The sequence below is a fragment of the Leptidea sinapis genome, chromosome 21 (assembly GCF_905404315.1).
Source record: "Leptidea sinapis chromosome 21, ilLepSina1.1, whole genome shotgun sequence".
Classification (NCBI taxonomy): domain Eukaryota; kingdom Metazoa; phylum Arthropoda; class Insecta; order Lepidoptera; family Pieridae; genus Leptidea; species Leptidea sinapis.
The window spans coordinates 1,068,396-1,088,672 of NC_066285.1; the positions used below are offsets into that span (position 1 = coordinate 1,068,396).

The following is a 20,277-nucleotide window of genomic DNA, read 5'->3' on the forward strand; positions in this document are numbered from 1 at the left end:
CGTATCGTCCCGGAAACACCGCACAAGGAAGCTCATTCGACAGCTTAGTAGTACGTGGAAGAAAGCTCCTTGAAAACCGCACTGTGGAGGACCGCCACACATCCAGATGGTGGGGATGATATCCTAATTTGTGGCGTGTCGTGCGAAGGTGGAATTCGGCGGCAGGAATCAGGTTAAACAGCTCTTCGGAACACTCCCCGTGATAAATGCGGTAGAAGACACACAATGGTTTAGATTCACAATCGAACTACCTCCTAAACGGCTGGACCAATTTTGAATATTTTTTGTGTATTCCAGTGAAATTGAGATTGGTTTAGATTCTCAATTCCATAAATATCTTAATATATATATTTCTTTTGTGCGTCTGTTGTAATTGAACTCCTCCTAAACGGCTGGGCCGATTTTGATGATTTTTTTTGTGTGTTCCAGTGAATTTGTATGCTCATGTGTATGTTAGTGAACTCCTCCTAACGGCTGGACCGATTTTTTAAATTTAAGACGTGTGTACAGGACAACGTCCTTCAGGTCCACTAGTATTATACATATAAGATATATGAACAGATTCAACAGAAAACAGAGACAGTGACAGCTCTTCAACGCGATCAAATATGTGAAACCTCAAATTCTGCGGTTAGCACTTAAACGCAGGCTACAATTGCGTTTAGTTGGTTTTAGCGAAATGCGAATTGGAGCTGTAAATTCGTTTACAACGAGTTTACAGCTTCAATTACCGTGAATTACGTAACGAGAAGTTTACGCCTGTTAATTTAGTTCAAATTGTTTTGATCTCGTTCTATGGTGAAATCAGCCCTAAGATAATAACTATTATAGATTGATATAACTAACAACAATTTGACAAATAACAATAGATTAATTAACTACAATAATGTTCAATTTTCTTTGATTAACGAGAGTGTTACACATTTAAATAAAACACTTTTAAAGGATTAAAACGCGTGCGATTGTAACTGTGTTTTTACATTAGAAGATTTTTGCGTAAACGTTACAATTTTATTTTAGTTAACCCAATGTTTCAAGAGCTTTCCAGATCTCGGAGTCGGTGTCAACCAAGGTAGGTTTGTAACTACATACATAGTTATAGGTGAGATGTGCTTGAGTCGCAAGCGCGACGTGAGAAGCCGAGAGCGGGGCCGCGGCGGGAGGACACAATCAAAAAAATAACAATAATCGTTACTAGAATTATATTAAGTAATTACATTGTATGAAAATACGCAATTATTTTCATACTTTTTAGTGCATATTATATCTATTGTTGTATATTGTTTTGGAATAGTGTTTTTGAAGTCGATTGTTTTTGTTATTTTTTTTTTATCTCTCAAAAAGCAATTTGTTTCCGGTGCGATGTCAGTGTAAGTATTATGAATTAATATTAAAAAAGTTTTCCAATGTAATCAATTTTGAATAATTCCTTTATGACATTTAAATTAAGTACATACTGTGATAGTTTATTTTTGTTAATACTTGTCTTATTTAAAAATATAACTAAAAATATATTTTTTATAGAAGAATAGGATAACCGAGCTAATACGGGTCATCTCATGGTACGTGATCGCACACCACCAGAAGAATCACAACCAATGCGCTTGCCGACGTCATAAAGAGTCCAATAATGCAAAAAAAAATAATGCTGGGAGAGTTTCTTTCGCCACTTCTTCTCTCTCAGAGCGTCATTTGTTTCCGAAGCGGTAGTAGTGTCTAGTATATTAGAAATGACATCAAAAAGAGTTCTAAAGGAATCAATTTTGAGAAAATAAATGCCTTTTAACGCTCATATGAATTTGAAAACCTAAAACACATTGGTGCCTACGTGGGGGGCCAAAATCGAACCGAAGGGCTCCGTGGTGAAAGTTGAAGAATCGACCTATCGGGTGACTGGCGTTCTAAAATATTCACATTATAATATTCGAATATACTTATTTAAATTAAAATTTACTTGGCGCCTCTTTATGCCCTGTAGCCGTAATGTGTAAGCATTATTGTGTTTCGGTCTGAAGGATGCCGTACTTAGTGAAATACTGGTCAAACGAGACTTAACATCTTATGTCTCAAGGAGACGAGCGCTATTATAGTGCCAATCAGATTTTATGGGATTTTCAAGTATCCTGAGCGGCACTACATTGTAATGGGCAGGGCGTATAAATTACCATCAGCTGAATGTCCTGCACGACTCGCTCCTTATTGTAATTAAAAAAATATATTGTACTTAATTATATATTAATATTATATTACTTAGTTATTACTAGTAACTCTTCTATATTATATAATGAAAATGGTCTTTGTTTGAGGCTCTTTCAAGCCTAAATCGCTGATCGTGTCGACATGAAATTACCACCATTCAATGCGGAATTAATCCTAGATGGCTTATGGCTACTTATTTTTCGAATTACAATGTTCCTTCCTTTTAAAATTCGCACAGCGAAGCGGACGGGAACGGCTAGTTACTGTATTAATATTATCAACGAAACTAAATGTTATTTATAATTTGCCTCACATCTGGGATTAATATACTAGTTAAGGCGTAATCTCCAGAGAAGCGGATTCTGATTACACATCGTCCCAATTGAAATTTGAATATTTTATCCCAAAAGTGAGTGTAATCACTTAAAATAACAAATTGCTTAGCGATGACTTTTTTATATAAGAGGGGGCAAACGGGCAATGAGACGGGATGGGGAGTGGTGAGGCAACCGCTCATGGATATCTGCCACACCAAGGGTCATGAGATGTGTTTCTGGGCTTAAGATAGTAGTATGCTCTATGCTTGAAGGTCCCTGAATTGTATCGGTTCGAGAAAACAGCAGCCGGTCATTGATTCCACAAAGTGGCAGAGCGAGCCAAGACTTTGAGAATGCCAGACGTCATCGTGATGAGGGTGGAATATAGCATTCTGACGTAATGTCCGGTGGTGGAATTTGGGTGTTGATATCAACCAAACAGCTAATCTGAGCACACCTGGTGATAAATGCGGTTGAAGATGCAGAGAGAAATCACATCTCTACGCAACACCAAATAATCAAGCCCATTATTATTTGTTTTTAAAACAATTCGACACGTGTGTCGCCTCTACATACTACACGAGGCATCCTCAGGACGTGTTGTCTCAAAATCCCAAAGTCCCAAAATCTGCCTGCAGTCACGTGCCAGATTTTGGCGTTGCCATTTTGGCGTCTCCGCCTCGTGTAGAGGCGAAACACGTGTCGAATTGTTTTAAAAACAAATATTGGCAGAATTAACACTAAAGAAAACTTAAATCATTTGTATGATTATGGATTTCCGCAAAGTAACGCCTAATTCAATAAATTTTCTAAAAAATTAGAGATTACTTGACTTATTTCAATTTTCTATTTATTATTCAATTTGCATGTGCGGTTAAAAAGCTTAGACTATTATTGACAAACTTATATACGGCGGGACTAGTTTATATTAATTATTTTCATAGTACTTATTAAATTCTATGGTAATTGATATGGGGCAGTGTAGCCGATTTTAATACGATCTTGGTGTTGCAGAAGAGGGCTTTTATAGCGTAGATCCTAAATAATCGTGAAGAAAAAAAAATATAACTGTTGCATCTCAATATATTCTTGATAATGTTATTTATATAGAAAAAGATATTGGCAAATTTACTAGAAACTATGATAATTGCAACCTATTATGGTATGCCTACCATTTGGTTAAGTCGAGTGAATCTTTTGTTGGACGATGTAACATGTTATATGTTATATGCTTTTACAAAATGATCCCAGAAAATGTAAAAAACCGATCTGTTTTGATATTCAATAAATTGTTAAAAAACGTTTGTGTGGTGTGGTTACTCTAAGGTAAATTATATGATGAAGTTTTTGATAATAAGTGACTTAAATCTTATTTTGAATAAAAATATTGGAATTTCAATTTGAATTCGAACAAAAAATATTCTAAATTTTACTTGAAAAATTCCGTCAACCCTCAGTTTTACTCGAAAATAACACGCTATTTTCTATATCATCATCACAAAACTCTATATAAAAAAAATTAGGTCAAAAAACGAATTCGCACTGTGACTTAATAATTCAAAACTGTGAATCAATGTTCGTTACAATTGTGTAGTATTTATACAGTGCCACTTGCCAGTATCAATCGTCATATATTTATTTTTGTTGGCAGCTCTACTTATATACATCAGAACGATAAACATTGCATTGTGTATTGAAAGCATAAAATGTATAAACTCACTTGCAAATGTTAATTTCAACCTTTAAGCACATCAACATGAAAGCAATGTAAGAGCACAAATAGAATTATTCATAAAACAATCTGCAATACTCTCTTACAAGCCGCAACTCGCTCAAAGTAGTGTTGCGGTGATGTAATTACAATAAATGTGATAATAATATATTTCCGATATCGGAAACCAGCAACTTGAGCTTGTGCTTTGAACGCTTTGCCAATCTCGCTCGTGGATTCCAGTGACAAGGTTAAAATCTCTTTTATTAGATCTGAGATGGTTTCAACGGTTCCCGCGTCTTATTTTTTGATTTTCGTGTGGGCATTCTGACATCAGATATCTGGTTAAAGTTTATTTGAATATGTATTGTACGCCACACATGTGTGTGGCGGATGATTTGGAAATGTAGATTTAATTTCGATCCTGCCCAGATACAAATGAGACAAAAATTGAGGTTATTGCGAAAAGTAATCTGCTAAAGCAGTGTTTTTCAATACTTTTTTGGAATGGATGGTAGTTTTTGACTTTCAATAAATATTACTTTTTAATACAGAGACTATTTTAAATAAAAATAATAATAAATTAATTTGAATCTGCGAGTCCCGACCCCTAGTAAGGAAACCTTACTTGGGGGGTTGCCGGCAGAAGGAAAAAAGCAAGGTAGGCTATAGTAAAAATTTTAATGAGACTTATGGCCTAGTTTAAGTTACAAAAAATTATCAAATTGTGGTGCTATTTTTTAAATTTTAAGTATCAAATCAGTTTCCAATTGAAGTCTATTTATCCTTTTAGTTTTAATGTCCACCATTAGAGAGAATTTCAGTTTACACAGATACGAAGTGGCGAATGGTATTTCCCTTGAAACCTCTGGATATTCTTGTTTTCTTTTCATCCAAAACAAGTCGACACTGTGAATAAAATCAGTATCTTAAAATTAAATTACGAATTATTTATGTAACGTACAAGGGGGTGGCTAGAATTTTTCGAGCTGTCATGAAATTAATAAGATTGTAAAACACTGTTCTAAAGTAAACATTCTTAAATGCAAACCAAAACTGAAACTTGTGTGTAGTGTGATTTAGCAACACATAATTTATATTTCGTAGCAAAATATGAAAAAAATAATTTATTACTTTGAGCCATATTATTCTAGTAATTTGAAGGTTAATAATATAGTATTCAAATTCAAATATTTTTAATCAAAATAAGATATAAAATCATTCCAAAAGGTATGCCTCGGATCTGAGAAGAACGGGCGCAACAAACTCAGCGGGCTTCTTTTTTTATATAATATGATTAAAATCATGGAATAAAATTTATTATTTAAGCATTTATTTATTATTTTAGCCTGTGGGCGGTCGCTCAATTCCCAATCAGTGGTATCATTAAGCAAGTCATTTATGTTATAGTAACCTTTACCACACAAAACGTTTTTTAACAACTCTTTTTAATATCGTAATACATTTGTTTGAACATTATCTGGGATCTTATTGTAAAATCATATACAACGCCCCACAAAAGACACACTTACTCGACTCAGCCGAGTAGTAGGCATTATTATTTTATGCATGTTCTTTGTGTTAGCATTATGGTTATAACAGCTTGTAGCAAATTCAATTATGTACATACATAACATTATCAAGAATATATTGAGAGGTAACAGTCAAGAGCCAACAGACAATAGCGTAATAAATAAAAAATTACATTATAAGTTCAATAATAATAAGTAAATTATTTTGTTATGAAATTTATTTATTTTCCTTTCTAGTAATTCCGAAAAACATTATATTTATCTAAATGTTAGTGCGTATATATAGTATTGTATCTGACTTACTTTTTATCTATTCGCACTAGATAATTGCAAACTTTCTCTTGCAATTAATTTTGTATCTAATCGATTGATACAAAGTAAGTAAGATACAAAGTAATGATTAATACAAATTAATCGATAATTCTTATAGTAAATAACTTTCATTCATTAACGATTCGAGTATCCCTTAACATTGTTAATTAAAAATTTTACTTATACTAACACTGACACATTTTTACACAAATTATCATGCCCCAAACTAGGCATTACCTGTACTATGGTTACAAGACAATGATATATTTGATACAATATACTTACTTAAACATACATAAGTACATATAAACATCCATGACTCGGAAACAAACAATAATATTAATCATATAAATGTTTGCACATACCGGGATTCGAACCCGGGTCCTCTAGCTCAATAGGCAGGGTCACTAACCACTGGGCTATATGGGTCGTCAAACTTGTTTAATTTGTTACTTATAATTGTACATTTTGTGTAATATGTACTTATTATTGGATTTATGTTTTTTATATAAGAAAGGATATGATTTGAGTTGATTAATCGTTAACCGACCAAAGCAACTTGAACTTGTTGCAATAAATATGATTACTTCTTAATATTCTGGGCTCCAAACCCCTTACCAATGACTGTATAGTTTTTAGCAAATTTTTATTTAGAATAACCTTACTATGGACGAAATGATCTGAAATAAAGAATTCCAAGAGATTTCATCCTCGGATAGCTTCAATGTTATAATTATTAATTGAATATTTATTCAGTCTTTTCATTTGTAAACATCGACAAAGACATCTCTTATTATTTAGCATTCAATACTTCGTGATAGATTGATGAATTTCTAAAAGTTTAATATTCTCACCAAAATAGGAGGCTTAAAATGGCTCACCCAAATTAGTTTTGAAGTTTCTTAAGTGAAATTTCGTTCACCGACCTAATTTACATTTAATTCATTTAAATTAATATCAAATAGTCTTACTTTTCAAAAATACACAAATATTTATAATATCAATATGAAATTACCGTTTAATACTGCCAAATTCAAACACTTTTTTAAATTATTATACTTAAATAAACTCTGAACCACAACTCTGAAGCCACAACCTAAGAGTTGAACAAAGCAAACAGAATTTTATGACGAGGTCTCGAACGGTCAGCTCAGTTGGTTAGATCACCGACACGGAACGCCGGAGGTCTTGGGTTCGAGTCCCGCATCGTTCATAAAATATTGTTTTTCAAATTTTATTTGTGTATTAATCCTAGAAGTGAGGGTTATCACTTTCCAAACATAACATATTATTATTATACTTCTTTACCAGTGAATGCGGCTATATTATGGATACCACAACGGCACCTATTTTTGCCATGAAGGAGTAATGTGTAAGTAAACATTATTGTTTCGGTCTGAAGGGCGCAGTAGCTTGTGAAATTACTGGGCAAATGAGACTTAACATTTTACGTCTCAAAGTAACGAGCGCAATTGTAGTTCCATTCAGAATTTTTGGGGTTTTTCAAGAATCCTGGGCGGCACTGCATTGTAATGGGTAGGTTGGTAATTACCATTATCTGAACGTCCTGCTCGTCTCGTCCCTTATTTGTCGTAAAAAACACTTCTTTTACCACGTAAGGGTAAAATTATCAGAGTGAATATGAGCTAGCACAACGACACGCAAATTCGACACCATGACGTAAGTTGTGAATCATATAGCAATTATGGTGAAGATGAATTGACGAGTCAGGACTATCACACTGTTAGTAATTCCACCACTGTTTGGAACTCAATACAATAGATGTCTGCTGTTAGCAGTTAACAACCCTTGGTACGTCATAGTTCATCCCAAATTCAATTTATGTGCCTGTTCAACATTGTATGCTTAGCTTCAACGCGTGCTGTTCTCTGTAGAATAATTAAATTATGACGCACCTGGTTGTTGTGCGAATGCAAATGGCCATATTGTGGATATGATAACATGAAAACAATAATAACATTTGAAAAAAAAATTGTATGAACGATGCGGGACTCGAACCCACGACCTTTTCCGTTCCTGAGAGTTGAACAAAGTTGGTAAGGGTTTGAGTGCCGCAACGTTCATAAAATTTTGTTTTTCAAATTTTATTTGTGTATTCATCCTAGAAGTGAGGGTTATCACTTTAAAAACATAACAAATAATTTTAATATATAGCTGAGTTAGTTTTATGCAGATTCAGATAGTTCAGAAATAATAAAGAAACAATAAATTAAATTCATCTAAAATAATCACAACGGCTTCAGCTGTTCAAACATTAAAATAATTGTACATTTCAACGTTGTAACGTCATAAAATCCTCGCTAAGCGAAACAAACAAAGACGATAAATCATGGTCGTGTTGGCTGGCAACATTATTAGAATTACTTTCTTAGTTTAATTAATTATCATTGTCGTGAGAAAGTAATTTCATAGAATCAGAGTCTATTAGAACTTCCTAGCTGCCGGAGTTTTACTGACTAGTAAATTAACTAAGTTGTAAATCTAGACTGTTGTGATATAAGGCGAAGTTTATGTTGGGCTTATAAAAAGGCATAAAAGGCATTTATTTTCTCAAAATTGATTCCTTTAGAATTCTTTTTGATGTCATTTCTAATATACTAGATACTACTACCGCTTCGGAAATAAAATGGCGCTCTGAGAGAGTAGAAGCGGCGCAGGAAACTCTCCCAGAATTCTTTTTTTGCTCTCTTTTTAATAAAAATATACAATATTGTACTTCATCATTGCTATTGCTATAAAATAATCATTATAGTAGACCTGGCTGTCGGATCACATAGATGTTCAGCGATGGAGTACTCGTAGTAGGATTTACGACAGAGGCATTTTTTAGTAAAACATTTAAATTTATTTATAGAGAATGCCCAAACAGTGTCTGGGACTCTATAAGAAAAGTGTATACATTTACCCTTAAAGCTATTTGATATGTATTTTATGAAGCCTACTAGAATTATTCAAATTCAAATTCAAATATTTTTATTCAAAATATGATTCATAATCACTTATTGAACTTCAAAAACTACCACCCATTCAAAAGAGACTGCCTCAGACCTGAGAAGAATGGGCGCAAGAAACTCAGCTGGCTTTTTTTAAATATAAAAATATGGATTACAATATGATATCGTACAATAAACATTAATAATAAAAGAGCCTGAGGGTGTTCGCTTTCTTCCCATTCCGTGGTGTCATTAAGAAAATCGTTTATGCTATAGTAACCTTTCCCACACAAACGTTTTTTAACAATTCTTTTAAATTTCGTAACACATTTGTTTTGTACAAATTCTGGGATTATATTGTAGAAGCATATACATCGCCCAACAAAACACTTACTAACTCGACCCAACCGAGTAATAGGCATAACAAGTTTATGTTTGTTCCTCGTGTTAACATTATGAATGTCACAGTTTCTAGAAAATTCCTCAATGTGCTTATGAACATACAGAACTTTATTAAAAATGTATTGAGAAGCAACAGTCAAAATGTTTATTTCTTTAAATATTTCTCTTAATGATTCTTTAGGACCTAGGTTATAAATCGCGCGAATAGCTCCTGATCGGCCACATTGCCCCATAAAAATATACCATAGGACATAATACTATGAAAGTAACTAAAGTATACTAGTCGCGCCGTATCTATGTCAGTTAACCGTCTTATTTTCTTTACCGCATATGCTGCAGAACTAAGCCTATTCGCCAATCCTTCAATATGGGGGCCCCATTACAATTTGGAATCAAGTAATGCCAAGAAATACAGCAGATTCCACAGGTTTTACCACATCTCCCAAGCAATCTCTTATTTCTAGTGTTATAACCAGTACATACCAATGGCTGTACAGAACTTCAGTTAAATACCTACGTAAAACAGCAACGCCTTTTTCATCAAAAAAATATAATCATTGCAAGTTCACATAAAAAACTTTATAACCTCAAAATTGTCACAATGACGTGTGTCTACGTATATTAGTCACATGTTAGTCAGTTTTAATTACAGTCATAGATCTTTTGTCAATTCTTATTTCATAGCACTGACAAATAACTAAAAAAATACTTTAACCTCAAAAAAATACTATAAATGTCAAAAATAGTAACATTATTTTTTTCCCATAATATCTAGCTCGAATGATGCCTTTGCTGCATAAAACCAGTGAGCCGAAGTCATTTCTCATTCATAACAATAATTAATTGTTCGTTAGGTTAGACTTAATATCGATCATTTTAAATTTAGAACGCTAGGAATTACCATTTCCAAGTGTCGGTGTTTCACGAAATATTCGCGTAACTTGTGCATATAATATAATAGCTAGCTAGATGTGTAATATTTATAAATGATCTAAATATTTTACGTGCTTTATTATTTTTTTTTTGTTAAAATGTATAAAATATTTTTTTATATAAGAGGGGGCAAACGGGCAAGAGGCTCAGGGGATGGGGAGTGGTGAGGCAACCACTAATGGATATCTGCAACACAACAGGTGTCAAGAGATGCGTTGCCGGCCTTTAATGTAGGGGTATGCTCTTATCTTGAAGCTCCTTCAGTCGTATCGGTTCAAGATAACAGTAGTCGGTAATTGTTTCCACAAACTGGCTGTGCGAGGCATGAAATTTCATGCAAAACACGTGGGTGTGGAATGCCAGACGTCAAAGTGATGCGGGTGGTATTTTGCATTTTGACGTAATGGCCGGTGGTGGAATTCGGCCGCTGGAATCAGTCCGAGCAGAGATGATTTGATCGTCGATGATTCGAGCCGCTCTTGGTTGATTTGATTTATATATTATGACACATTTATTACATTAATCTTTTATTCTTTTTTTCGCTTGTAAAATTTGTGCTTCACTTGAGAGCTAACAATTTTGTTTCTTGTGCCATAGAATCAATTCAATTTAACTCGTCATTTGCAAGACAAACGAACGTTGCTCCCTTGTTGAATATATTTAAAATATATTAGTTAAGGTATTTAGAATAAGTATTAGATAGAATTTCCTGCTGGTATTTTATATACAGGTGTAATCATCAAGTGTGACTAGGTGATTATCCTGTAACTATTACAGATATCAAAAAACTTTAAACTGATTTCCAAAGGACGTTACCTACGGCCTTTCCCAATATTCAGTCTATCTCTTCCTTGAGATAAAAATCGTAACTATCGTTGACTTTTCAGTCCCAATAAACTTCTCGACGGTAACTCACCTTATGCGTACACGCTGTCTATCAATGTGACGACGTACAGCTTACCAGCGATAGAAGTTTGTATGGAAATTGCAATTCACGCGTCCCACTATAAGGCGATATGAATGACTTATCGGGTATACTGGGACAGCTTCAGATTATTGAGAGCTAATTACTGACAGTAGAAAGTAGCAATTTATCTCTATCTGTAGATAATCAGTAAAATGACATTAATAACTTTTAAAAAAGTCAAACGAGAAGTGTCCAAAATGTTGTTATTAAACACTCATTAAACATTTAGTATGAGAATTGAACAAATCATACAAGATTTTATCAACGATACGTCACTCGAACGGTGGGCTCTGTTGGAAAGAACACCCACACGGAACGCGAGAGGTCGTGGGTTCGAGTCCCGCATCGATCATAAAAATTTTGTTTTCAAATTTTATTTGTGTATTAATCCTAGAAGTGAGGGTTATCACTTTAAAAACATAACAAATTGCTTAGATTTGCAAGGGCGACATCTCAAGTCAATTTCCTAATATATAAACTATACAAGTATATTCAAATGACATATTTCAATCGTAATTTGATTAACCTACGAAATAATAGGGCTAGAAGTATGAAATTGCGGTTTTATTGTAATAGGTAAGTACTTATAACCAACAACTACGAAGCTGTGGAATGAGCTTCCTTGTGCGGTGTTTCCGGGACGATACGACATGGATACCTTCAAGAAAAGCGCGTACGCCTTCCTTAAAGGCCGGCAACGCTCTTGTGATTCCTCTGGTGTTGCAAGAGAGTGTGGGCGGCGGTGATCACTTAACACCAGGTGACCCGTACGCTCGTTTGTCCTCCTATTCCATAAAAAAAAATAGTCGGAAGTTTTTGAGTAAACTTTTTTCTACATATGTAGTTTTTCTTTTAAACAATGTGCAGCATTCAATTATATGGATCCACAGAACAAACAACCAGATTCACCGTCAGATTCTCATCAAAATGAGCCAGATTCGGACATTATTTCAAACACGCAAAATATAAAATCTACAACAATCTGTATTCCTAATAAAACTATAACAATAAATTTTTATAATTGCGAAAATGACGCAAATGTAAATATAAGCTTTTTGTTGTTTTTTTATTAGATACTATTTAATTTCAATTAAGATGTTAATCTTTGTTTTATCAAATAAAGAAATTATAATAAAATAGGAGGCGCCTTTTGTTTCCTCATAGTGAGTGATGAAAAGTAGAGTGTATCACTCGTGCGTAAAATATATTTTTGTCTCGGGCGACGTACTTTGAATCCCTCGCTATGTTCAGGATTCTACTAAAGAGTACCTCGCTATATTCAGGATTCTACTAAAGAGTCCCTTGCCATGTTCAGAATTTTACTAAAGAATGCCTCGCAACGCTCGGGATTCTACTAAAGAGTCCCTTGCCACGTTCAGAATTCTACTAAAGAATGCCTTGCAACGCTCGGGATTCTACTAAAGAGTCCCTTGCCAGGTTCAGAATTCTACTAAAGAATGCCTCGCAACGCTCGGGATTCTACTAAAGAGTCCCTTGCCACGTTCAGGATTCTATTAAAGAATGCCTCGCAACGCTCGGGTATTCTACTAAAGAGTCCCTTGCCACGTTCAGAATTCTACTAAAGAATGCCTCGCAATTCTCGGGATTCTACTAAAGAGTCCCTTGCCAGGTTAGAATTCTACTAAAGAATGCCTCGCAACGCTTGGGATTCTACTAAAGAGTCCCTTGCCACGTTCAGAATTCTACTAAAGAATGCCTCGCAACGCTCGGGATTCTACTAAAGAGTCCCTTGCCACGTTCAGAATTCTACTAAAGAATGCCTCGCAACGCTCGGGATCCTACTAAAGAGTCCCTTGCCAGGTTCAGAATTCTACTAAAGAATGCCTCGCAACGCTCGGGATTCTACTAAAGAGTCCCTTGCCACGTTCAGAATTCTACTAAAGAATGCCTCGCAACGCTCGGGATTCTACTAAAGAGTCCCTTGCCAGGTTCAGAATTCTACTAAAGAATGCCTCGCAACGCTCGGGATTCTACTAAAGAGTCCCATGCCACGTTCAGAATTCTACTAAAGAATGCCTCGCAACGCTCGGGATTCTACTAAAGAGTCCCTTGCCACGTTCAGGATTCTACTAAAGAATGCCACGCAACGCTCGGGATTCTACTAAAGAGTCCCTTGCCACGTTCAGGATTCTACTAAAGAATGCCACGCTACGCCCGGATTCTACTCTAGAATCCCTCACTGTGCTATGGATTCTAAAAAGCCTTCACCGTAAAAATATTATTTTGCTCCCTTATGAAACACTTTACTATTTAACATCATTTGAGCTTTATCCGTTTGTCCTTTTAGAACAAAAGGGAGAGCTGCAATAATTTCATCAACGAAAGGCGGAATTGACGGCGAAATATTGTGAGAACGAATCTGATAATCTCATGATTCCTTTTAAAAGGGGTAAAAAACGTTTTACCGATAAATTATACCGACTTGAAACCTGTTTCACCTTAGAACTTTTAGCATTAAAATTTGAAATTTCATAATGTTTTAAAACAATTAAATTATTAATTTCCATTTATATTCAAACTTAGTTTCGATAATATATTAATCAAACAACTATTTATGTAAAGTATATATCTATAGTATATATCTCTTATAAGATATACAGCACAAATTTTGCACAATACGTCAGCTGTAGATATACTGCTATAAGCATTTTGGTGCCGTGAACTCACGAGATTCCACCCATCCAAAAAGTTTCTAAATATATTTATTTTGTTAATAATTTATTTATCTTAAATTGTTATGGGGCAGTGCGGCTGATATTAATACCATCTTTGTGCTGCAGAAGAGGGCTATTCGCGCGATTTATAACCTAGGTCCTAAAGAATCATTAAGAGAAAAATTTAAAGAAATAAACATTTTGACTGTTGCTTCCCAATACAATTTTGATAATGTTCTGTAAATACATCACATAGAGGAATTTCCTAGAAACTGTGACATTCATAATGTTAACACGAGAAATAAACATAAACTTGTTATGCCTACTACTCGGTTGGGTCGAGTTAGTAAGTCTTTTGTTGGGCGATGTATATTGTAGAAGTACAATATGATCCCAGAAAATGTACAAAACAAATGTGTTACAAAATTTAAAAGGATTGGTAAAAAACGTTTGTGTGGGAAATGTTACTATAGCATAAACGATTTTCTTAATGACACCACGGACTGGGAATAAAGCGAACACCCTCACGCTCTTTAATTGTTAATGTTTATTGTACGCTATCACATTGTTATCCATATTTTTATATGAAAAAAAAAGCCCGTTGAGTTTCTTGCGCCCATTCTTCTCAGGTCTGAGGCAGTCTCTTTTGAATGGGTGGTAGTTTTTGACGTTAAATAAGTGATTTTGAATCCTATTTTGAATAAAAATATTTGAATTTGAAGTTGAAAATCGCGAAGTCATGAGCATGTCGGTGACGCGAAACCATAAGATTTTCCCCTACCAAAAAGTGCCCAACGCGGCTAAAGAAGTCTTCACTTTAAGAACTCTTTTTTGAGGACGGTGCCATTTTAAAAATAAAAATTATAAATAATATTTAAAACGTATAAGTAATTTTAACGCTAATCCGAAATGTCTCTTATCCATTTGTGGTCTACTTACGGCCTTTCCTATTATTCAGTCTATCTCTTACTTGAGATTAAAATCCTTTCTGTCCCAATAAACTTATCGATGGTAACTCACCTTATCCGTGCACGCTGTCTGTCAATGGGACGACGTATAGCTTACCAGCGGTATAAAGTTTGTATGGAAATTGCAATTCACGCGTCCCAATATAAGGCGATAAGAATGACTTATTGGGACAGCTTCAGATTATTGACAGAAGAAGGTAGTAATTAATCTCTATCTGTAGATAGTATATTGGGAACGGCCGTTAATCAGTTTCACCATATCTAGCTCTCTGTGACCTTCCAAATATATGTATGTGTACGTTAATATGTATTCAATTGCTTAATTTTTTTTAATTATATATGTAATCCTATAAAACAGATATAACAGGAGTTCGGAGTATAAAAGCTCGTAGATAAAGGCCGCTATACCAAGGAATAGCCAAAATAACGCATAATTGTAACCATTTCTTAACGGTTTATATGAACCTTGTATTTAAAAAAAAATATTATATATCTACAGAATATGAGAAGAAAATTCGTGTTTTCCTTACATTTCTATTTTAATAGACAGTGCGACAAAATAATCACCAAAATACCCCTAACCTTTACAGTTGGAGCCATGCTAATTATTCAATATATATGAAAATTTATTAATTGTACACCAATACTATTTAACATGACATAGTTTTGTTAGTTTTGTAAATAAAATTGTATTATGTTTGTAATAAATTAAAGATGCTTCTAATTCTAAATTGAAACTATGGCGATCTTGTGCGAGAGAGGAAATCTACCTCCACTCGATTCCTCAGGGCTTGGTCCCAAGCCTTAAATCACCTGATTAATTTCTAGAAAAAATATAAGTACAAACTTAACAAAAATAAAAAACCCGCGAATATGACACTTGAAACAGTGCCGATGTACCGAGAACACAAAGAAAGCCGACGTTATTAATATACACCAGAATCTTGAATTATTACCTATTTCACTAAGTATTAATTTAATATTTATACCACGTGATTAGAACTTTTAAAATTGTATGTTTCATAATATTTATTTACCTTAGTACATACCAACCAAATATCTGGCAATAGTTAATTAATTTTCTAACGTGCAATCAGGATATTTAAGCCATTCGTCACTTTCTGATTTACTACTATAGCCACTACTTGTCACGAATAAATTAAGTTTCAATTGTTTTTCAGGTAACGTACATAAATTATTTTAAAAAGCCTACGTCTAAGAATAATCAATATACTATTAAACCAACGTTGCGTAGTAATCTTAAAACGTGTATTTTTGCAGAAACGACTTTCGATCCTGTTTTATCCTGATACAGTTTTACAGACAATATCAAGAACATTAACCTTATTATGATTATATAAAGCAATAATTAACAAATATAATGGTGTCCTTCTTTGTAAATCCTATTTTAGATATATTATTAATTGAATTTCTCGTTTTTTACAATTATACGTCTTAAGATTCAATTAATTAGTTCATAATACATCACGCATAAATTTATTTAAGCTAACTTTTAAATAAAATAATATGTTATAATATACTATAAACAAACCTACCTATTTTTTAATTTACGATGCATCTTATAGTGTGTGTAATCGTAGTAGTCAGGACACTATTTACTATAGTCTGTGGGCGTTCGTCGGGCCGTTTACCCCTGTCTGCAAGAACTTGTCACAGAAAACAATTAATTTCACAGAATTTAAATATCGGCACAAGCTGACCGTGACCGGTATACAAGGGTCGCGTGTTTTGTTTACGTATGTTAGGGCGGGCGGCGATTGTCGTGCACAGTTTCCGCGTTCAGCGCGCTACAAATCAACAGATATTATGTGAGCGGCGAAACTCTGACGGGACTTCGCCGTCGGCGCGCGCCGTAAACGTCTCCTCCCCCCTCCCGCCTAGTCCCGCGACCACCCGATAGAACAATGACGTCACCAAACAACGATTTCAAATTCAGTAATCGTGGCCACTCTATAGGCAGTTTATTTTAATCTACATGTCTATATTCACATGTACATTTACATTTACAGTGGGAGGCTCCTTCGCACAGAAAGCCGGCTAGATTATGGTTACCACAACGGCGCCTATTTCTGCCGGGAAGCAGTAATGTGTAAGTATTACTGTGTTTCGGTTTGAAGGGCGCCGTAGCTACTGAAATTACTGGGCAAATGAGGCTTAACATCTTATGTCTTAAGGTGACGAGCGCAATTGTAGTGCCGCTCAGAATTTTCGTTTTTTTTGAGGATCCTGAGCGGCACTGCATTGTAATGGGCATGGTGTATCAAGTACCATCAGCTGAACGTCCTGCTCGTCTCGTCCCTTATTATCATAAAAAAAATGTATTGCACGTGATCAAACTTTCATAGCGTAACTTATCTTTTAACTATCTTTCATTATCATTACTATTGTTTTAGTTTTTAAATAGCAGTAAAGGCATAAAAGGCATTTATTCTCTCAAAATTGATTCCTTTAGAATTCTTTTTAATTCCATTTCTAATATACTAAAATTGATTTATTTAAACTATGAATGCTGTGGTAGCGCAAGAAACTCTCCCAACATTATTTTTTTGCGCTTTGTAGAACTATAATTGTACTTATGTGTTTCGGCTTAGAACATAAAAATCTTACTTAGAAGATACTAGCAATGAGATAAATATGTACCTTGGATCACCAGCTAGTAGTAGTGATTTAGTATTAATCGAAACGGACGTGAATAACTCGATAATATTATGATGTATTTCATTATACCTATCTAGTGGCTGATACTGTTTCACAATCTACTAATATCTACCAACCAAAAAAAAATATTTGATCGGTAGGTATGTTTTTTTTAACTAAGCTGCTGTCTTTTAAATAAAATATATGACAATTTTTTTTCATTAGGGGACTCTTAATTTATTTGTACTGCCATCTGTATTCTGTACACCATTAAAGCACACGTCACTCAATATCCGGAGCGTTGCAAGCGTGCGTAGCAATATAATGTATGTACATATACGGCTACAGTCGTCCCACAAGTAACCAGCACCTATAACATTTCTATTACTTTCTTATTTAGATTTCTATCGTTGGGATGATTTGGTTTTTTTTAGGTTGGAAAAACCTAAAAATATGCCTCTTACATAAAAAAAATCTACTACATTAATAATTAGAAAGTTACAAAATATTTGAAGTCATTCAAATATCTACATAATACGGCCCTACAATTTTTTTAAAATATTTAAGGACATAATTTACAAAAACTTTCAACATTTACCAATTTAAATATCCTTGCACATAAATTCCACGTAACAAAGCCCGTTCGCTAAGAAATTAGAGTCAAAACGTCAGAAGTTGCGTTCTTATCATTACTGTTGGTATGAGACAGGAACGCGAGTTTTCATATTCCGTATGGCGTAAAGATTCCACGAACCACTTAGGGAGATGACATGCTGCCGATGAACTACTATTGTTAACCGTTTAATCCACTTAAAACCCTGCGTACTTGGATAATGGATATCCTTCTATTGTCATCAAAATTGTTAAGATCATACTAAAGTAGAACTAAAAATAAGTGTACGTTCACACTTCGGCGTGTGTTGTTAACGATTTTTTCAAAATTCTATTTAGTTGCAACAGTATTTCAATACACGAGTTTACACATGCATTGAATTTCATGAGACGGAAAAAGCACCGAATCTTGCTGAAGTTGACATCCAATTTGTCGACTACAAACCGATCCAGCCGTGTAAAATGTAAGATCCGGTGCAGTCGCATAGCGTGTTCAATACTTATGTTCATACGATACAAGCAAGTGTAGATTCGATTATTTGCCGAATCTTGAAATCGAATACAAGTCGGGTCGCACAAGTGAGAGTGGGGAGTGGGTGGGGAGAAATTATCAAATGAAGGTATACCCATTCAAAGCAGTTAAAAATACTGGATCATAATGGGTAAACATGACTCCGTGTGAAATATTCTTTCTTACTTTTCATGGCGATTCTACTGAACTTTCTTTTTAATTTACTAGTCCACTCATAAATAAACCTTATGGTTCTGGAACATCTATAATGGAATTAACACTTACAAAATACATAAATAATAATAATAAGCCCTTTTATTCTAAAACTAACTACAATAATAGTCAAACTAAATTTACAAGATATCCCTAATTTCGGCGTGCCACGTGGCAAAGGTAGGCCTCTAAAGATTTTCATTGCTTTCTATCTCGTGTGACTCTTCTTCCATAACTTAATTTCATATTCTCATCTAGTAATCCGTCTTCCTCTATGTCACTTGCCATCCCTTGGATACCATTCCGTCAATGCCTGGCTCCATTTTCCCTTTGTGTCTCGCACCAAATACCCTGCCGACCTTGATTTCTGTTAGTCTTTTCTTTCCTGTATGCCCGTGAGTATCACTTTTGTTGTTTGGTAAACATTATGTATCGTAATTTACAATTGGGATGGTTACTAATAGTTGCGAGCTTGGTTGTGAATTATTTCGTACCAACTCTTTTTTACCATTAGATAGTACCGTTAGGTGATATAGATACCAGTTCACAGCACTGACTTGTTTAACTGTTAATTTTTGTGAACTACATCAAGTGCCCAAAGATAAAAAAATCGGTATGAGGATATGTCCCAGCCATGTGATTTACGTGAACACGTATTTTCTTTTGTACCGTCCGACTTTCACTCTCGTAATATTTTCCATTAAGTTCAGGAAATAAATCTCTTATTAATATTTTTTTCTATTTAATATTAACATTTATTATTTGGGATTATACTATTATGAAAATTATACTAATAAATACTATGAGATTGATAGCGCTAATAAATTTAATAAAAATTCAATATCAATTTAAAAAAAAATATATTATATTGTGTTGTGTCTAGTTTTATAATTTTATGACGATTGGAAATTTTATATATTATGTACATTTTCTGCTTGTTATCGTTTTTGAACCTAAATATAATAATAATAATATTGACACACTTTTACACAAATTATCATGCCCCAAACTAGGCATAGTCATGTGTACTATTGGTACAAAGAAAACGATATATTTAATACAATATACTTACTTAAACATACATAAATACACATAAACATCCATGACTCGGAAACAAACATCCATATTCATCATATAAATGATTGCACCTACCGGGAATTGAACCCGGGACCTCAAGCTTAGTAGTCAACAAAATGTTATGAATTTACTGAAAATAAATCTGTGATCTTAAGAGTTCGAGGCAAACTATTATAGAAACACGAAACATCGAGATTTTAGATAAAAGTTTCAGCCATGTCTCGTCTGTGATAATG

The 20,277-nt window shown here is 34.2% G+C and overlaps 1 protein-coding gene across 1 annotated transcript in view; it reads right to left on the reverse strand.

The window, feature by feature from the left end:
• LOC126970491 (5-hydroxytryptamine receptor-like) overlaps positions 1-16,784 on the reverse strand; it is a 46,977-nt gene extending 30,193 nt beyond the window's left edge. Inside the window, exon 1 of the mRNA XM_050816428.1 lies at positions 16,527-16,784. The gene's annotated coding sequence lies outside the window, so the exon portion shown is untranslated. The remainder of the gene's footprint in view (positions 1-16,526) is intronic.
• Positions 16,785-20,277: the final 3,493 nt, after the last annotated feature.